We start from the raw sequence: 21539 nt of genomic DNA on the forward strand, positions 1-21539 counted from the left end.
CCAACTCTAAGACATTCAAGCTACTGTCAATACGATACACAGATTGCTTATAAAAAAATATGATACACATATTACATAACACTTTTCATTCTCTAGGGGACTTGAGTGCATCAACTTAATGTAAGATAAATTTATTTTTTTAATTATTGATTTTTCATTGATTTATAAGATTGAATGATATTTTGATGGTCTTGAAATATCTATAATCACTACAATATTTTGACTCTCCGACAAATGCTTAATTTTTGGGAGGTGAAAAACCATTCTCATACAATATAATAGGCCACCAATTTTATATATATTATGATAGTATATATATTTTTGGGTTAAATATATTTTTGTCCTATAAAATACCAAATTTTAATTTTGGTCCCTATAAAAGAAAATAACATGTTTTGATTCTTACAAAATTATTATGCACTTAGTTTTAGTCCCTATTATTAAATCGATGTGTATTTTTGAATGATTATTTTGCAAACGTACATGTTTATAATGTTTAAAAAATTTCTTTAAAAAAAATTCAAAATTTAATTTCTAAGTCGAGATTTTCATTACTTTTATCATTATCTTTTAAAATTTGAAAATTTCATATTAAATTCTTCTCATTTTTAAAAAATTTAAAAATTGTATGCAAAAAATTTTCAAAAATTGTATAAAAAAATTGTTCAAAAATTTAAAAATTAAATAGTTTTCAAAATTTTTAAAAATAGCAGAGACTAAAACTGTATGCATAAAAATTTTAGAAGGACCATTCATTAAATAAAAATTTTTTAGAGACTAAAATTGAATGTTACTTTATTTATATGAACGAAAAACATATTTAACCTTATATTATTTTCCAAATATTATGCAATTAATGAAAACTGTTTTTGTATATGACAAAGAATGGTTTTTTTTATCTGTTTTAAATGCTTTCTCGTTAGTTTATCTTTTATGTCTTTATTTTGAACAACTAATTTCACATTTTTATTTGTTGTTGTGATGAACAATGACATGAACTTGAATATATTTTTCATTTTGTCCAAGACATGCATGTTCAAGCTTTAGTTCTAGTACTAATACATGATTTTTTGAACAAGAGCTGAAAATTTTGAAAAAAAATTGTGTAAATTTTGATGGAAATTGTTTGTTTCTCACAATTCATTATGCAAATGTTTCAACTGATATAACAGAGAAATGTAAAGAAGTTTATGATGGAGTCATTTTTGTTAGGCGTAGGCATGGCAACGGGGCGGGTCGGGGACGGTTTTTACCTCCCCCAAACCCAAATCCGAATCCCCAATTAATTCCTGTTACCCGCCCCAAACCCAAACGGAGATGGGAAATTAAAACCCAAACCCGTCCTTAACGGGTTCGGTTTAGATTCGGGTATCCCCGCCCTGCCACCATGTATTTCGTAAAATCAATTTTTTAATAAAAATATTTACTTTTTCAAAAATCAAATTACATTATAAATAACAAAATAAAACAATCTCAAAAAATTTCATACATATATTTCAAATATTTAAAATAATAAATACAAATCAAATTATTAAAACATTAGTCTCATATTTAATAATATAAATTATGAAATATAAATAATAATGTACATATTGAAATAAACGGGGCGGGTTCGGGGACAGGTTCGGGGTGGGTATTAGTGTTCCAATTACCCGACCCATCACCATGTTTTCTAATCGGGGAAAACCCAAACCCGAATTCAAACCCAGTCAAAACGGATTTTCTCCGTCAACTTCAAAGCGGGTTCGGGTGGATATCCGTGGGTCTGGATTTTATTGCCATGTCTTAAGCGAGACATGTGCAGTAGACAAGTTTTTGACAGAATCATAATCAAAGGACATGATTAAAAATTTTCTTTTAAATGCTTCATTTAAATTTAATTCTTGATTCTCTATGAACGATAGAACGAACATGAAATTATTTTTTGATTAAAAATAAATTTTATCTTTGCTAAAGTTAATTCTTGATTATCTATGAACGATAGAACGAACATGAAATTATTCTTTGATTACAAATAAATTTTATCTTTTATTATGTGAAAACATGTTGGTTGAAATTAGAATCATACAAAACTTAACCAAGTGAGTTAGATGAATCCTCATGTTTTACAAAGATATATTGAGTGTAGACTTGCATTTAATTTTGTTGATCTTGCATAATTCTTACTATTGTTTGATATGTATAAAATCATAGATATGATCAAGACATTATTTATTTAATGATTCAGTGAAAATCTACTTGGTCAAATAAAGTTCAACCTTGTGAGGGTATGATCCTTGACAACCCTCTTTGAGCGAAAATGAAAAATTCGTTGTTTATGAAAAGTTACAACCATTAGCCTTGAAAGAAAAAATAACGTTCTTATCTTACCTTGTCATAGAAATTGGAGAGCATTAAATTTTTAAAGGATTTTTTTAAAACCAATTAATAATAATATGTGGTCAAATAAAAAAATTGCTACTTTAAAAAAAAGCAAAGAAAAGAGAAGAAAAAAATCCACGTGTCAAATGTAACAACTCACAAGAGAAATCACCAATACAAATTATAAGCGGAAAGAAAGAGTATTTTATGGAAAATAAGTTGAAAACAAAACGAATTTACGCTCTCTTATTTGCTTGACACATTTGAATCCAAGAAAGACCAAGATTTTTTGTAGCTCGCCATGTTATAACCTAATTAAAAGACCTTAGTGATTCATGAGTGATTGCATACATAGTAAAATTGCTTAGATGGAGTGCTAGATTCATTTATAATTTATGCATTATCTAAGAATTGGGGAATACGCTAACCTATTGAGTAATACTCTCTAGGCAAGATATATGCCTCACTATGCGACACAACGTTGTTTACTGACTTCTTGGCTAAGTTACTTCAAAGTGAAGGAAGGGTTTACTCATTAGGAGAGAAAAGGGTGCGCTAATAGAAGTATGGCGGTCAAAGCCTCTTGGGGATGATCTAGACATGACTTAGGGGGAAGAAATGAAGGCTCGCTAGGTGAGATGAAGGTCTCGATAATAAAGAATTCTTAGGCAAGACTCTATAAATAGTTGTCCAAGCCATTCATTTGGGATATTTGAGAAAATTATTCAAGTCACTATTTTACTAGAAACTCAGAGACAACAGAAGAGAAAAGGATAGGGAATATTGAAGGCGGAAGCACTTTTAGAGAAATTAACGCAGATGTTATTCCTATTCTTTCTTCTATATTGTCACTGTACAACTACTATGAGTATAAGTAGCTAATTTCTCTTTAATATTGATGATCATCTTCATGCTTAATGCTGGTCATAGTGTAGCTAACTAGAACATATTTACATGATATTGACATTGAGAAATAATAATATTTACTAGAACAAAGCTTTTCATCTGCTAGATATTAAAGTTTAGACATAGATTTAGGCTTATCATTCATTGATAATATTGAATCTTAAAGCTATTGTAATGGTTAGTAGGCTGACAGATCGTGTATTATTCAATATGATTGATATAACATTGTTTATTTATGCATAAACAACAAACATATAGAGATAGGTGGTAATATTAATTTATTATTGTAAATATTTATTACTAATCACAATAATAAATGAAAATATATAGGATGATAAAATCTAACCCGACAAGCTTTCTTATATGTTAAAACACCAAATTAATTAACCGTTATTTTATCATTAGATCACACAATAAACAAACTTCTGTAAACTTTTCTTAAAATCATAGAAACTGTTAAATGGATTTTGAAATCCCATCAAACATTGTGGAGAAGATGATCTTAAATACTTACTTATTTTGTGATGCTACAAACGAACGCTTCCTAAGAGTTTGACGTCCTTTTTCGTTACACTCATCCATAAGTGGATTTCCTTATCGAGGTCGAGTTGAGAGACTTCTGACCATTTTGTCTTCTTGGCTCCCTTTACAAGTTAGTGGCCAAAGTTTTGGTAGCTAGGTTATTAAAGGTTATATACTCTCTTCTTTCCGCAGAGAAGTCACAGCTTTCATCAAAGTAAGGTAGTTGATTGATAGTGTAACGACTTTGAATGAGGTGGTTGATTCGAGAAAGCGTATGATTCTACTTCTTGGTCGTTTTTGGATTATATGTTGGTCAGGTTTTGGCTTGATGAGATGTGGAAGACATGAATTGAAGCCTATGTTTTCTCGGGTAGCCTCTTGCTTTTTCTTAATGGCTTCCCAAATGATGATATTAGTATTTAAAGAAGTCTTAAGCAAGGGGAACCTCTGTCGCCTTTCCTTTTTTGCTGGTTATAAAGGGTTTCAATTACATTATGAGAATGGAGGTTTTGTTTGATCCTCTTTTTAGTTTTCAAAGTTGTTTCGATAGATTTATAGGTGTCTCATCTTTATTACACGAATGATACATTGATTTCGGGGTTTTGTCGACGGACAATTTGCTAATTATTAAGACTATTCTTAAAAGCTTCAAGCTTGCTTAGAAGCTTAAGGTTAACTTTGTCAAGAGCTGTATTTTTTGTGTCAATGTGGAGATGGAGTTTATTATTTGGACATGGAGTTTTTACATTGCCAAGTATTTTCCCTCTCGTTCAAGTACTTAGGCCTCGCAGTTGGTGTTAATCCTAAGAAAGTGGGGACCTAGTATCCTCTTGTTCAGTTATGACTAATATGCTTATTTCTTCGAAGAATAGATTTGTGAGTCTACGAGGGAGGGTTGTTTTTCTTAATTAGGTCCGAAAAGCCTTTCCAATTCTCTTTTTCTCATTTTTAAGGATGTTGTTATTTGTTTGGAAAAAATTAGTTGGGGTGCAAAGGAGGTTTCTTTAGGGAGGATCAAAAGGGGGTGAAGGTCGCTTGGATGAAGTGGGAGAATGTGTGTAGATCCAAAAAGTAAAGGGTTTAGTGGTTAAGGATTTGAGGCTTATAAACTTGTATTTACTTTGTAAGTGTAGATAGAGGTTGCTAGAGGCTGGTCGTCACTATGGAAGGAGGTTATTTTTGCTAGGTACGGTTCTTAGGTTTATAGGTGCTCAAAGGGGACGCCGATTAAAAGGTCATCTTTCTGGTGGGAAGAGATTTGTCTTCTTGAGCTTGGTGTTAGTATTTTGTTAGACTCGTTTGCATTGTATTGTTCTGAGGTGGTTTGGAATGGTAAGCGAACTAGATTCTAGCATGATGTCGGTGTGGGATCCTCTACAATGTGTGTATTGTTTAAGAAGTTATTTATTATCTATGAGAAAAAGGCTTTTATGGTGATGTATATGGGAAAGTGGGAGGGGGTCATTGGTTTTTGGATTTTGGATTTTAGGGGAGGACACTATTTCCTTATTTGGGATGAAGAACTTCTAACAAAGTTGTTTCTTTCCATTGCATGGGGTGTTTAAGTTAGGTGGGTGGATGACTGGGTGTGGCTCCTCGATCTTAGGAGAGGTTTCTTAATGAGAATTTCTTACTTTAAGCTTTCCTCGCCGGTGTTGTGAGTAGATAGTAGGTTAGGCTAGGTTTTATAAGCATTGGCTAGGGTTTATAAGAGCTAAGCTCCTTCCAAATTAGTGGTCTAATCTTGGAAGTTGCTGCAAGTAAGACCGCTGACTAGGAAAAACTAGTTTAGTTATGGAATTGGGTTTATGGACATCCGAGGAAAATGTGTGGTTTTTTCTAGGCTCGTGGAGTATGTGGCTAACTTGTTTATTTAGTGTGAGGTAGCTTCATTGATTTGGTATAAGGTGCTTGGGTGAATGGAGATACCCCTTCCGCTTCCTTGCCCTATTTTGGGGCCTTAAAGATTTTCCATGGGTTTGATAGCACTATATGAGATACATTGCAAAACACAAAAATATTTGTTCAAAGTTAGTGTTAGAAGAACAACAACACTGAACCAAAGTATTTTTGTATCTTGCAATCCATCCCAAAGAATAATGTTTATGAGTATGGAGAGATGTGTATGAGTTAGGTTTAAGGTACTACATAGTGAATGAATCCTTTTATAGTGAAAACAACAACGACAACAACAAGAAAAACAACTATAGGAGATAGATTGCAAAACACAAAAATATTTATTTAAGGTTAGTTTTAGAAGAAAAAAAACACAAAACCAAAGTATTTTTAGGTCTTGCAATCCATCCCAAATAATGATATTTACGACTATGGAGAGGATGTATATGAGATAGGTTTAAGGTACTACTTAGTGAATGAATCTTTTTATAGTTAAATTTGGGTATCATACCCCTCGGTTATTAGAGTGACTGAAAGAATAGATTATTTAATATTTAAATAAAATATAAACTAAAAATAAAGGCGTCACTTTTAATGAAATAAAAACATAAACTGTTGTTGCTGGGATTCGAAGCATGTACCTTGAATTAGTTTACCCCTCGACTATCTATTACAATCGACGGAATAAATGGTGTTTTTTTTTAGAAAACAACATGGCGCATCCAGGAATCGTACCTTAATTTTTGTTGGGTGAGGTGAAAGCATTGTCATAAAATGTATTATTTGTAGTAGTGATGGGTAAGAAATCTCGGTTAGGTTTGTTATTAGTCTAGAATTCAATGGTTCGAGTTATTTGGAAATTGTGGAATAAAATGATTTTTTGCCAGGAAAGTTTGTCGATTAATAGTGGGTGCATTTGAGATTAGGGGTGAGCTGGATGGCCATATGCTCTTCTATATTTCTTGTAGGTGTTCTAGTTTTCCTCCTTCCATATATTATCTTCTAGTGGTGTGTTATTGCAATCACTCAGGAGGTGGTGGCGTTTTTATCTTTCTAGTTTGTTATTTATAGTAGTTTGTTGGTTGTGATTTTGTGTTATTGTACTTTGTTTTTGGACATATATTGCATGTGATTTCCTATTCTCCTTAAACCTTTTTTTATTCGGTATTGCTGTTTATGAGCACTATTTGTGCTTGTGCATTTTCGTGTGCCCATTCACTTTTTTTCTTAATATATTAATTTGTTTTTCTATTAAAAAATCCTACTCCAGAATCATTGATCATATGTATTTACTTAGCTTCCCATACAATTATGGTGAGAAAGGAGATGTATAACATGTTCAAGAATTACAGAAATATCAATGAAGTAGTAATTCCCCCAAAATGGCACGTAAGAGGAAAGAGATTCAGGTATTACTTAATGAGGCAAGAACCTGATTGGAACAATGGTATGAGGAAATAAGACCCTGGAGCCCATCTTGGATGGACAATGAAAGATTAGCTTGGTTGAGAATCCACGATGTCTCACCAAAGGCTTGGAATTCAAAAAAATTCTCCCTCATAGTATCAACCAATGGGTCACACATTATGAAATTATATTCTTCACATGATAAGTTGTCATACACAATGTTGTAAAAATATGTATGACAAGTCAATTGTGTAGCAGGCAGAATAAAAGTAAAATACAAATAACACATGTATCTGTAACCCAGTTCAGTGTAAAAACACATACGTTTGCAAGGTGTTAACCCATTGAAAGGAAATTCACTCTTAATAGTCAGAAGTACAAATTCGTCTAATTGGAACTCTCATAGTTCAACGGATTTTTTCCTAATACTACCCATAAATTTGTATTTAGGATTCCCTATAGAGAACTCCTGCCCTAATATTCATAAGTACAATTGGTCTTATCTGAACTCACTTCGTCCATTTCCGCTTTCCTAATTCTACCTATGAAGATTCGATCAGGGCTCCCCATGAATCTGAGACACCTATCACTTTCACTCAATCACACTCCCAAGTGTTTATTCAATTGCAAATATGAAAGATATGACTGTAATACAACTCAAAAATCTATGCAGCTAATTTAGAATTGATGTTCATGAATAGAGTGTACAAACTACAAAAAAGACTCAACTAAAACTCTCCTATAGAGTAGATATTTTCCGTCAAGTTCTGATTCTTCTCAAAGGAGATTGCTTCCTTATATAGTAACAAAATTTCATTTCCAAAGTCTTACAGGATTTTCATCTTGAATAAGGCTGATCCTCCAAAAAGCACATGAGATCAATACTCAATAATATTGATTTTCAATCTTGATTGATCACCTCTAAAATTAATTTGAATCTCTTGATTATAACCCAATTCAATCTTGTTGAATTTTACTCAGATTAAATATTTAAAAAAATAGACACATTCAATCAAATATTCATTATGATGATTAACATTCTTGATTCATACAAATCTTTAACAAATTAAAACACCAAAAGCAATATTGCTAAAAACAGAATTTTTTTCTTCAAATCTAGACACATGCTAAAACACTTATATCTCTAATAGAATAGAAAAGAAAAAAAATCTTAAAAGTAAGAAATATATTTCAATTTATCTTGCGCTCCAAGCAAACAGTCCAAGACAGGATGTCTGTGACATTGTGCTTGACAACTCTGAATCTTCGTTACACTATTCCAATACTTACTTTACTTGATATAAATAAAAACTCTAATCTCTCGAGTAAAAGATTCAGAACACAAACTCTTTCAAAACTGAAACGAGCTTTAAATCTTCTTAAATAAAGATCAGAGATATTCTCATTAAGTGAAATTCAAATCTTGTAATTAAAACAAATCAAATTATATCTCTTCATGAAATATTTTTTAAATTAAAACCTTAATCAATATCTTTGCATATCAATTTTATCAAAATCTTGAACTAAATAAATATGAACCAAATCTTCCTTCAAAGTATATCCAATTAAACCTTTTCTTCCAAGCAGACTCAATCAAATATTGTTTGATTAAATCATATACAAATCTTTTAATTAAATCATATTCAATTAAATTTTCATCATCCATATTTATGATTTTATAAAAAAAATTCCAAACTGATTTAGATTAACAAACTTCTTCAAAAAGCAATGTTTTGAATCTTCTGAACGAACTCAACTGGAATTGATTTGCTAACTAAATGTTGAAAATGTTATGTAACACCGTCTGAGCAGCACGCTTTCTAGAATGTAATACAAAATCTCACGAAATCTTGCTCAACAAGTTGCATACAAAAATTATTCAATCAATTGTAATAACAAACTCCCAGTTTTGCTATTTTTTAGGCAAATCATAGATTAAACACTTATTCTTCAAGAATGCACCACAAATAGTACCCAAGCAAAAATCAAAGAAAAATATTCCTTTTTTTCCTATGTTCCTAAAACGTGACAAAGGACAGAGGACCACCATTAATCAATCAACACAAAAACAAGCAAAGCGAGCTAGAACATTAAAAAAAGGTAAGTATGTTTTTGGTCTCTATAAATATCTCAAGTTTTATTTTTAGTCCCTATTAAAAAAATGACATATTTTAGTCCCTATAAAAATTTTATGCATGCAGTTTTAGTCTCGGCTGTTTTTTAAAATTTTGAAAACTGTTTAATTATCCTTAAAATTTTAAATTTTTGAATAATTTTTTTTTATATGTGTTTAGAATATTATAAAATATTTCTTTATCAAATTATAGAATTTTTTAAAATGAGAAGAATTAAATATGAATTTTTTATGTTCAAAAGATAATGATAAAAGTAGTGCAAATGTCGACTTATAAATCAAATTTTGAGTTCCTTTTTTTTCGAGAAACTTTTTATAACGTTCTAAACATGTCTGTAAATTTATCATTCAAAAATACACATCGATTTAACAATAGGGATTAAAACTACGTGCATAATAATTTTGTGGGGACTAAAATATATCATTTTTTTAATAGGGGCTAAAAATGAAATTTGAGGTATTTATAGGGGACCAAAAACATACTTAACCCTTAAAAAAAACTCCTAGGAACCAACAAACTATCATCATATTCTGCCAACAGACAAGATGTTACACACATTCTTACCCACATTCTTTCTTATTTTATTATTAGAGTGCATTTAAACCAAAAACATGTTAGCTAAATCACAATCATAAGTGTGAGCTTACAAATAATAGTAGCACACAACTTCTTACGAACACCAAATAGAAACAATAATCTTTCTTGCATATCATCATATCATTATCTCCCCCAAATTACCTCAAAATAGGAAAGGTCAAATATGAATATCCATCCAATAATGGGACATGTACCAAAGAACAAGAACACGTACACCACATATCAACACTCATACCTCTTTTTTTCATATAAGATGAGACTATGTATCGCATGAATCAAAGCCTTTGAAAATGAGTACTTCTCATAGGCCCATACAACATTTCTTCATCAGATACCAAATCATATCAACAAGAGCAATAATGTGTACCATAATGTCAGCAACATGTTTCCCTACAATCAACTTGTAACTCAAAGTCAACATTCTGAAGGAAGCACTAATCTCATCATCACTAGTACCAATGTCTTTATTTTGAAGACTTAAATACCACATATAAAAGATGTAATACCAATAGGTGGCATGATGGAATGAGACTCAACATGTTTAACACCTTCATAAAGAAAATATTCTCCATATTCCAAAGCAGCATGCGTTTCTACCTAGTACGTAAAACTAGTGATGCAGCAACAAATTTCTTTTGATCGCAAACTTAGTATTTTAACAAGACCTTTATAAATACCTTTTCTTCAAAGGATCTATTAAGTTTTCAAAGGTGCGTATATGATTCACTCTTATAACTCCTTTAGAGATACACTATCCAACAATTTCGTGCTTTTTTCTTATTTGATGTCTATTACCACTATAATAATGATTCTCAAGTTCTGAAATAGTCTTGGTACTATCGTAATGGATCAACACAATTGACATAGGTTTTTATCATAAAGGGATCTCAGCTAGCAAACATCTTAACCAACTTGCGTCTTCACTTGCAGTTACTAATGCTATCATTTCAGATTCCATTGTAGAGTTAGGCAAGATAGTCTATTTCTTTGAATTCTAAAATACAACTCTTCCAGCTCTCTCTCTCTCTCTCTCTATATATATATATATATATATATAATAAGGTGTTCAAATCTGCATCACTAATTCTTTCAAGTATAGCATGAAATCTCTGATAATGTAGGTCAAGATTGACGGTCCTTAAGGCATCACATGACTCTATTGATAGCCTTTCAATTTTCATAACTCATCCTACTAGTAAACCTGCATAATAATCCCAGGACATATGCAATGTATTGTCTAGTACAACCAAGGACATACCTAAGACTGCCAAGGATGCTCGCATACATAGTTTGTCTAACACTATCACCGATGTGGTCAAATAGTTTCACACTAGGATGGTATGGTGTGCAAGCAGGTTTACATACAAAGTAATTATATTTCTTTAAGATCTTCTCCACATAGTGAGAGTGATCCAATGATATTCCCTTCTCGAATCTAGTGATCTTAATTTTAAGAATCACACTGACTTCTCTGAGGTCTTTCATATCAGTATTGAAGCACAACAGTGATTTCACCTCATTCATAACCTGAATGTTTGACCTGACTATGAGTAAGTCGTCTTCATAGAGACTTATAATAGTGCAAATGTTGATTGTCACATTTGTATTTAACACATTTGTCACTTTCATTCACTTTGTATGCATTCGATATTATTAAGTTATCAAACTTTTATATCATCACTTTGGTGTTTGTTTTAGACTATAGAGAGACATATCTAACTTACAAACCTTGTTTTCTTGCCCCTGAATCACAAACTCCTTCGGTTGGTCTATACATTTCTTCTTATAAGTCATCGTTCAAAAAAATTATTTTAACATCCATTTAGTGTACTCTAATGGATGTGATTATAGTGGCTGAAGAAAAAGTATCAAAAAAATCTATATATTTTTTTGTCTAAATTTTTTGGTTAAAAGGCGAGCCTTGTTTATCAATTGTTCTGTCAGGTTTTAGTAACTTTTTTCAAAACTCATTTACAACCAATTAATTTGCATCCAGGAGAAGAGTCTAGTAAGTGTTAGGTCCGGTTAGATTCTTGAAAATCTAACTCATCTTTAATAGCTTCTTGCCACAAACTTACATCTATAAATGACTAAACTTTTTGAGGTTTTGTTGAATCATCTTCAACTACATAAGCGATTTAATTAAATTCATAGTAATTAACAACCCTTATTCTCTTTCTTCTCCAAACTTTTTTTTTACTTCATTGTTGTATTCGGTAATTTTTTTACAGTAATGTGATTTGATTCAAAACTTCACTGATAGTTAATTCAAAGTTTGTTGTTATATATATATATATATATATATATATATATATATATATATATATATATATATATATATATATATGATTTATAGAGACTAAAACTAAATAATTTTAAAGATAAAATTAGTAAAAACAAACACTTGAACGCTAAAGTTTGGCAAAAACAAAAGTGCATATATGGGCAAGTAGTACTTTTATTCCATTAATTATTTCATACACATAATTAAAAACAGAGCCTATGGTTAGTTACAACTTTTATAACAAAAGTTCGCAGGTACATAGGTCTATTTATAAGAAGTGTTTTTCTTCTTTTGATTATTTTATTTCTAGTATTTTTTTTCCTAAGCAATGCACTAACCACCGCGTGATCCTCGTGTTCCATATAAGAGTTACTATGATTTGATGTTTTGTCGGTTTCCATTTCCTAATTAGGGTAAAGGGTCCCGATACATCAAAGAACAAACTTGTAAATAGTATTGCCTATCTGTCAAGTCGGTATTGAATTCTATCACATGAAATTTTCTCTTCTCTCATCTGATTATTTTTTAATAGGCAAGAATTGAACTCTTCAATCTTATATGTACAATATTTATTTTTAAAGGCTTTTATTTCACGTCAACTTTTTTTTAAACCGATGGTATATAAATGGAAAAAACATAGTAACAGTCAAGGAGCACATCATCCAAAACGAAAAGCAAAATTAATATATGTTGTAATTGCTAATATATTATGAGTAAAATTAGCTCTCATGTTACTAGACAAGTGATCAAGCCAAATACTACATTGAATAGACTATTTTAAGTTGGTTAATTTGTTGGTACATTGATTGTCGTCTCTAAATATATGAGAGACAATTTAACCATATGTTATTTTTGATTAAGTGAAAAAGAGGAGAAATTGGGGAAAAAAATAAAGCGCAATTGACTACTGAAAAAATCATGTCCATTAATGTGCCATGACTACGCGCTTAACAACATATAGCGCCATGATGGAAAGTTGTCATGGGACGATTCAACTTGCAAATCCGATTGTTGTGGCATAATGAAAGGCATCGTGGCACGATTTGTTAACTTCACATGTTTTGACACCTATAAGAGAAAGAAACAAAGATTTTGACAGTGTTGGACTTTAATTTGATGGACAAATTTTGATGCATTTTAACGTGGGAAGACGGTAACGGAGCTCTGGAATGAAGGTTTTCACCATTGATGACCATGTTTCTCATGAGTTTTATGTATTATTCCTTTAAATTCTTAGCTATGAATTTTGTTAGTATGAGTAGTTAATTTTTCATTGATTAGGTCTTATAAGATGAATCTATATTTGATATGCTGAGACATATGATATGTTATGTATTATTTGTTTAAATTGATATTGTAGTTTCTATTCATGTACTCTTTCCATGTGTTGACAAGCGCATAGATTAAATTTAAGTTTTTAGAGATTACTAATGCTAACTCTATAAACCTGGTCTAAATTAACTGTTCAAGTTAGTAATTGATTTGGGGATAAATGGTTATAAGTTGTGACTTAAGAATTGACGTGTTTATTTCGCCTAAGACTATTTACAATGGAGGTGTTGAATTTTTTTTTCAATAGTTGAATTGGTACAATGGTATGTTGAATCATATGTTGAAAGTGATGTGGATTATTTAGTGTTGAAAACATTCAACATGTTGAATGAGAAATTAGTGGGGGCCACATAATATTTTTGGCAAATTATTATTGGTTGTTGTGAGTGTTTATATTTTTATTTCATGATAATTATTTAATGTCATTTATTTTATAGTAAATAAATTTTTTATTTATTTTTATTTTCACCAAAATTCATCATTTTTTTTGTCTATAAATAGAGACTTGGTTCATTTGATTTGGACACACCAAAAAATTCCACTTTTTTCATAATTTTTCATAATTTCAATTGATAATAATATTAATATATAATTAATAATATTAAAATTCATCATTTTTCATAATTTCAATTGATAATAATATTAATATATAATTAATTTTAATATATAATCATAAAACAAAAATATAAAAGAAAATAAGAATATGAAATAAAAGTAGTGGGGTAGGGTGTTGAATTTTATTAAACAAAACTATTGTAGTGAGTAAAAGTTGAATATGTGTTGAATTATTAGGTGGAAGAGAGAGAAGATGATGTGGAGTATAAAAAGTGAAAAAGTAGGGTGTTGAATTTGGAAACTATTGTAAATAGTCTAATTTAACTTAAAACTAGCCTATGAAATTAGGGAGTTATCGTATAATTTAGTTATACACTAAAGAATTGGGTATAATGGTTATGTTAATTCATCGTAATCTTGTGAAATAAATCTAAAAGCAAATAAATAAGGTCACCAATAGTAAGATTTAGAAATTTGAATAAGACCTGATCGTCTTCTAATCTAACAAATTCACACATCTTGTGCACTTTCTTCTGAGAAATGCACCCACGTGCGTGATTCTTGTGTTCCATATTGTACTTAATTTCTCATATTGTTTCGTTGGTTTCTATTTCCTTTCTTTTTAATTTTGAAAATGAAATTGTTAGGATTTGACATTAAGTCACATGGATGTGGTTATTAGTTTTGTCTTAAAAAGTAATTCATCTTTTCTTGTAAGGGTCCCGATGGTAAAGTGTTTGTGACTCTGTGTATATAGTAGTGAACAAATTGAGAAATATTTATTTGGAAATATTTATCAACGATTTTCAACATTAGCAACTTCGCTCACGTCTCCCTCAATTGTTTTTCTCTTAAATTATGTTGGTTTTGTAAGACGGGAGAGAAGCGTATTTGAGAAGACCAGGTGGGAGTCGTTGGATTAAGACTCTTACCAATAGTCTCAAATAAAACATATTTACCTTTGTTGCTGTTATTAGAGAAAGCTTATTTTCTCGCAGGAATGAAGTAAGAGAAAATATTTATTTCTTTAGTCATATGATTTGAACATCCACTATCAACATGACATTTTGATTTTGAGTTATCAAGCATATTTGCATGCCACTTGACTTTTTGACTTTGGTACCAAAATCTTTTTCAGTCCTATAATGTTAGTGGGATAAACTAGTCAGAGACCCGTGCTGTCGCACGGGTGCATTATTTTTGGTGTAGTATTTTTTGAATGATATGAAAAAAATATGAAATAAAAAGTTTGACTAAATTGTATATATAAAATGAAAATTAACCATTAGAAAAAAATATTATTAATAAGATTTTCATAGTCAATTTCACAATGCTTTGCAATTTCACCAACATATATTTTGAGGATGGATAATTTAATTATGATATTGTGTAAATAACAAAAAAAAAATTGATAATTTATAATCTTCAAATAATAATCATGAATATATTTTGGGGCGACCGTTGTTGAACTGTCGCAAATTTCTTTTAAGGGTAGTTGGGCCTACAACTGTCGTAAAATGTTTTAGATTTTTTAAAAATTATGTCGCAACCTATATGTCGCAAAAAATTTCTTGTAGTGTGAGATGGAGAAAAAATTAATATTTAAAAATAAATATTTTGTCTCTTGAATTAAAATAATGATTTATTAACTAAAATAAATATTGTCTTGTTAGTGACCCGTGAGACAAATACATTTTTCATCATGCTAATTAAATTTAAAAAATACATTATTCAAATAAATCTAAAATGAATTTACTTAATTATTAAATAATTATACAAAGAAAAAATTGATCCATGAGACGGAAAGAGAATAAAAAGAATTTTAACATTTGAAAAAAATAAATAAAATATGTATTATCTTGATAATGACCCGTAAACTACAACATAATATCATGTAAATTTATTTAATATTGTATCATATATATTTAAAAACATGTAAATTTAAAATGAATGATTCAATTATAAATGAATAATAATCATAAATATGGAACTATATTATATTTTCAATTGAAATTGTACTTTACAAAGAGAAAGAGAATGAGGTAGTGTATTATGTTTTTAAAATTAAAAAAATACATTATACAAATAAATTTAAAATGAATTACTTAATTATTAAATAATTAAGCAAAGAAAAAAATTGATCCATGAGACGGAAAAAGAATAAAAAGAATTTTAACATTTGAAAAAATAAATAAAATATGTATTATGTTGATAGTGACCCGTAAACTACAACCTAATATCATGTAAGTTTATTTAATATTGTATAAAATATATTTAAAAATATGTAAATTTAAAATGAATGATTCAATTATAAATGAATAATAATTATAAATATGCAACTATATTATATTTTCAATTCAAATTGTCCTTTATAAAGAGAGAGAAAATGAGGTAGTGTATTATGTTGTAGAAAGTTGGTGGACCAATGAGAGTGAAACACTTGTCCTTTATAAAGAGAGAGAAAATGAGGTAGTGTATTATGTTGTAGAAAGTTGGTGGACCAATGAGAGTGAAACACTTGGTGCAAAAGATATAAAGGTGAAGGGTTATTTTGTTAGTTACCAAAATGTCCATTTTGTAGTGTAAATTTATTTTGAGGAAAGGACAATTTAGGGAGTTTGGTCAATCTTTTAATATATGTTAGATAGTAGATAATTTCTCTAGATTTCTCAATAGGATCATAATTAAAAAAATAGGACGAAACATACAAACATTTCGGAAGGCTCTTCTTCTGATCCAAAGAAAACCCCTTAAAATCCAAGACATTTGAAGATACTTCTTCAGCAAACACATTCATCATTCCTTCTACTCAAATCACCATCTCTTTTCCTCAACCATCCTTCATCAGTCCATATGAATCTCCCATCATCACCGCCACAAGAAAATCTATACCTCCAATATCCCCATCCAACTCTCATCTTCTAAATGAAGTTGAGATTAACATCACACTGTCTCAAGACCCTTCTCCGTCATACTCTGAACCTGAACATCACATCCCTAATGTTCAAGATACTCCTGAAGACTCTATGTTGGAAGCGGATATCTTGAAAATCATTGTTGTGCCAGATAGGGATCCATCTTCTTATTCTGAAAAACCATTGGTTTATTTTATTAGAACCAACACAAGGCCTGTACCCTTGGATGAAATAATGTACCAATTTGGGCTCTATGCTCGTAACTCTTTAAGATTCGTCTTAAGAAGATCTGTTTCACGCAGGAGTCCACAAATGACACATGTTATCTGGGACAACTTCAGAAAATGGGTTGATGTCAACTCCAGAATCATGCAAGCCTATTTCTCTTTTGAAGTAGAGAGGAAGCATAAGGAATGGATCTATGCTACTACAATTCCTATGTGTTTGCCTGCTCTAGTGGTGCCAGTCTCTAAACCTGAGCAACAAAGTGTTGCTTTAGTTGGTACTTCAGAAGTTGCTGCTGCTAAAGCTTCTAGTTCTGAAATGGTGTTGGTTGATGGTTAACCTTCCAGCTCTAAGAGGAAGGAACCTATGGTAGCTGAAGACCAGCCAGCTGGGCTGAAGTGTGTTTTGGGAAAATAGCAGGAAGACAATCTTCTCATCCATCAACGCTTGGATAAGCATGATGAAAGGATTGCTGCTCAGGAAGCTTCATTCAAGAAACTGTTAGAAATGCTTATGCACTTCATGTTAAAGTTTGACAAGAAGGATGTCTAAACCCTTAGCCATATCCCTTTGTATTAGAACTTAAGAATAGTTTTTTCTTTTGTTTCTAAAATAATTTTATCTTTATCCCTTTAGTTTTTAATAAAAGTTTCTTTTGTCTTTTTAAATCTTTGTGATTTTTGACGAAGGGGGAGAAAGAGTTATGATTTTGATAGTTTTTAAATCTTCCTCAACCACACATGCATGTTTCTGTTGTTCTAAGTCAGGTCCATTCTCCTTTAGCGTCTCATTCTTGAGATGTAATTCCTCCATAACGGTCAATATCTCAACTATAACAACTTAGTCGTTGTTATGGCTATTGGTGACAGCCCTTATCATTAGGAAATGGGGTGTGATTGTTGTTGGAATAGGTGTGAGTGGCCCCGGTTAGTAACCAAACCTTACATTGGGCGCCAAATGTTTTTCGTACAAGCACACCAACGATAACTCTACAAGTAAGTGCTAGTAAAGTCACAGTCAAAATCTATTGTGAAATGTGTATAGATTTTTTCCTTGCGCTCTTTTCCTTATAAAGCAGTTCTAACATGTCTTTTACGAAAGTCCATCATAGACAATTTAGTGTGATTCCTCCCTATTCGTATGACCTCTTAATAGTTATTGGGAACTTGTCTTGGTTGCCTAAATCTCGGCCCATAAATATTCTCAATTAGTCATAAATATGTTCTCTCTGTATCTAAATTAGATATCGCCAATACGCTATAACAAACTTGACCCATCAACTGTTTCAACCCGACCTTATCATTTTGAACAAGTAATCAATTGGAGGAAGCTCCATTGGGCGGAACCCGACCCGCTCGAGATAATTTGGCCTAAAAAACTAAACATGTACCAGTTACAAACACCTATAATACAGAAAAATATATTTAATCCTTTAAATTTTTGAATTTATCACTTAGTTTTACGACAAATCTTAGAAGTCTCTATTTATAATTACACATACTCTTAATTGAAATTGTGTATAATGAAGTTTCAATACAAAAGAGATATGCACAATACAATACCCTTTCAATACAAAAGAAATATGCACAATAATAATATTAACTAGCATCTACAAGCAAGTTATCAAAAACACAAAATGTGTATATGGCTAAGTAGCACTTAATTTTTACTATTCCATTAGTTAATTCCCATTCACACAATTAAAAAAAGAGGCTGTGGGACTCTATCTCATCACACACAGTTAATCAATTACATGGTTCATAGCAATAGTTTTTGGTATCATAGCAACGACACACAGGAGTAAAAGAAAATCGACAAACGCATTTTTTGCAAGTTGTGAAACATGTTTCTAGTTTTAACTTATCTTCACAATGACATTGAGGAGGGTTTGATTTTGTGCAAATACATTTATCACAGCACTCTGTGGTTGTTGACTTGACATTGAGGAGCACTTGAGTTATGAAAAAAGTGGATCGACAGTTGCAGTAAAGCTCAACAGGCACAGGAAAACCAACAAAACTAACCTCATCTTTGCCTGCTTGCTCATCAATTCCATTAATATAACTCTCTCTCTCTCACTTGCTCTATCTTTCTAACTATATTTAGTATCTTTCTTGGCCTATGCAGCTACGCGGAGGTCTATTTTAATATAATATAGATATTATTATGAATATAATAATGATAGGGACGTAATTATCTTCTGTAGGATGACAATTGTCCAACAAAGAAGTTACTTATGAAACATGGAGTGGGAGGAAGTATGCAATGTTTCATCTAAAAGTATTTGGGTCGGGAGGAAGTATGCAATGTTTCATCTAAAAGTATTTGGGTCACGCTTAAAATTTCCTAGAACATCTACATCGATGGTATGGGTTATTGCCGAATGAGTTGAGTATACCCGTGAATGAACGGATTCGGGTGATTTATGGATTGGTTTGATTTAGGTTAACGGGTTGATGGGTACCCGCACCCATGAACACCCATAATGCATGCTACCCTAGTTAGTGGTATATAAATGGATCCTACTTAATTTATTATATTTTTGGCAAAATTATACCCAGGGTCCTTTAAGTTATTTTATTGTAACAAGTTGGTCCTTGATGTTTTTTTCGCTACAAGTTAGTCCTTTATGTTAACTAACGTCTGCACAGTTAACCTTTTTCATAAACTTCGTTCCAAAAAAACCGAAGTGACACTAATGGTGTTGATGTATCACTTAACATACGTTAGAGACCATCATTGAATCCTATAATAAAATTTTCAGAATTTTTTAGAACATAAAAATATTTTTAAACTAATTAAAATGCACACAAAAGAAATAAATTAAATAAAAATAATAAAACAGAAAATAAAATTCTCAGAAAATTACACAAAGTGTAAAATGAGAAGAAATATTTTTAGGAATTTTTTCATAATTTTTGGACCAACAATGAGTTTAATATGAATTTTAAAAGTTAAAAACGAAATAAAATAAAATAAATAAAACATAAAAAAGGTCACCGATGCATACATTAGTTAACATAAAGGACTAACTATTAGCAAAAAAAATATAAAGGACCAACTTGTTACAATAAAATAACTTAAAGGACCCTGAGTATAATTTTGCCTATATTTTTTTACACTTTTCAATTATTTTATCAATTGACTAAATTTTCCAAACATCCATATCACTTACTTAAAACTCTAAATTGAGTCCCACTTGTCTCACAACTGTTCCAAACTACCGTGATTTTCTTTGGCATCGGTGGTTTACAAATTTGGTCCAATTTACTTTAAATAATAATATTTTCTGACACATTGTGGCTTTACAACACAATACTACTACTGATGTGTATGCTCTTAGCCCCTAGGCTGATATACCTACGCTAACACGACAATAACCACCTAGGTAAAATATTAACATGTGGATTCCATGTAGCCTCTAGGCGTGGGTTGATCTTCATAGGAAAACCAAAGTAAAAAAAAAAGAAAGAAAAGGGAATGGTCTCTTGCATACAGTAGATAAAATCACTAGCAAAGTTCAAAATAATTTGATTCATAATAATTCATATAAGACTACTCTTTGCAAAATTAACTTGAAGGTGTGAGGAAAGCTCAAAGCCTCTAATGACACTCTTAATAAGTAAAGATGTCAAATGGAGCGATCGTTCAAGATTAAGGTGTGATTCCCATAGTGAAGATGCGAGACTAGATTCGAGGAGCCCACCCTAAACCAAGAGAAAAGTTTAAACTCAATAACCCTACTAAACAACCCACTTAGGTTTTCCACCCCAAACATGAAAAGAAATAGAGCTAAGGAGTCTCCTTGCTTCATTTCCCTTTGAATGCTAATTTATAGGGTGAGGCAACCAAACACTGCAAAATTATCAGAATACACACAAACACACATCAAAGATCTCCATTTATCATTAAAACTCAATGTCATTAGCATATAATCAGAAAAAACTCAGACTAATTATATCATACACTTTTTCAAAATATTCCTTAAAAATGAGGAAAATTATATCATGTTGGGATACTCAGAATGCTATAAGGGCTACAGAATATACAATACAGAAATACACATTGTTGAATAATTAATTCATGTTAGATTTGATGATAAGCTTGACTTAGAAAAGTCAAAGTTGTTTGAAAGTTTTGCAAATCTAAGATTACACTAGAAGGATCTGAACAAAAGATCAAGGACTCTGAAGAAAATGTTCCTGATAATAATGATACATCAGAACCCTCTAGAGTTACATTAGTTCAGAAAAAACCAATACAAACATAAACAGTATCTTAAGAAATGACTCTGGGAGACAAAACTGAACCTGTCAGAACTAGATTTGTGATTAAGCAAAATGAAGAAAATCTTCTAGGACAGGTGTCTCTAATAGAACCAACTTCATGTGAAGAAGCACTTCA

Source organism: Vicia villosa, linkage group LG6 (assembly GCF_029867415.1).
Source record: "Vicia villosa cultivar HV-30 ecotype Madison, WI linkage group LG6, Vvil1.0, whole genome shotgun sequence".
NCBI classification, from domain to species: domain Eukaryota; kingdom Viridiplantae; phylum Streptophyta; class Magnoliopsida; order Fabales; family Fabaceae; genus Vicia; species Vicia villosa.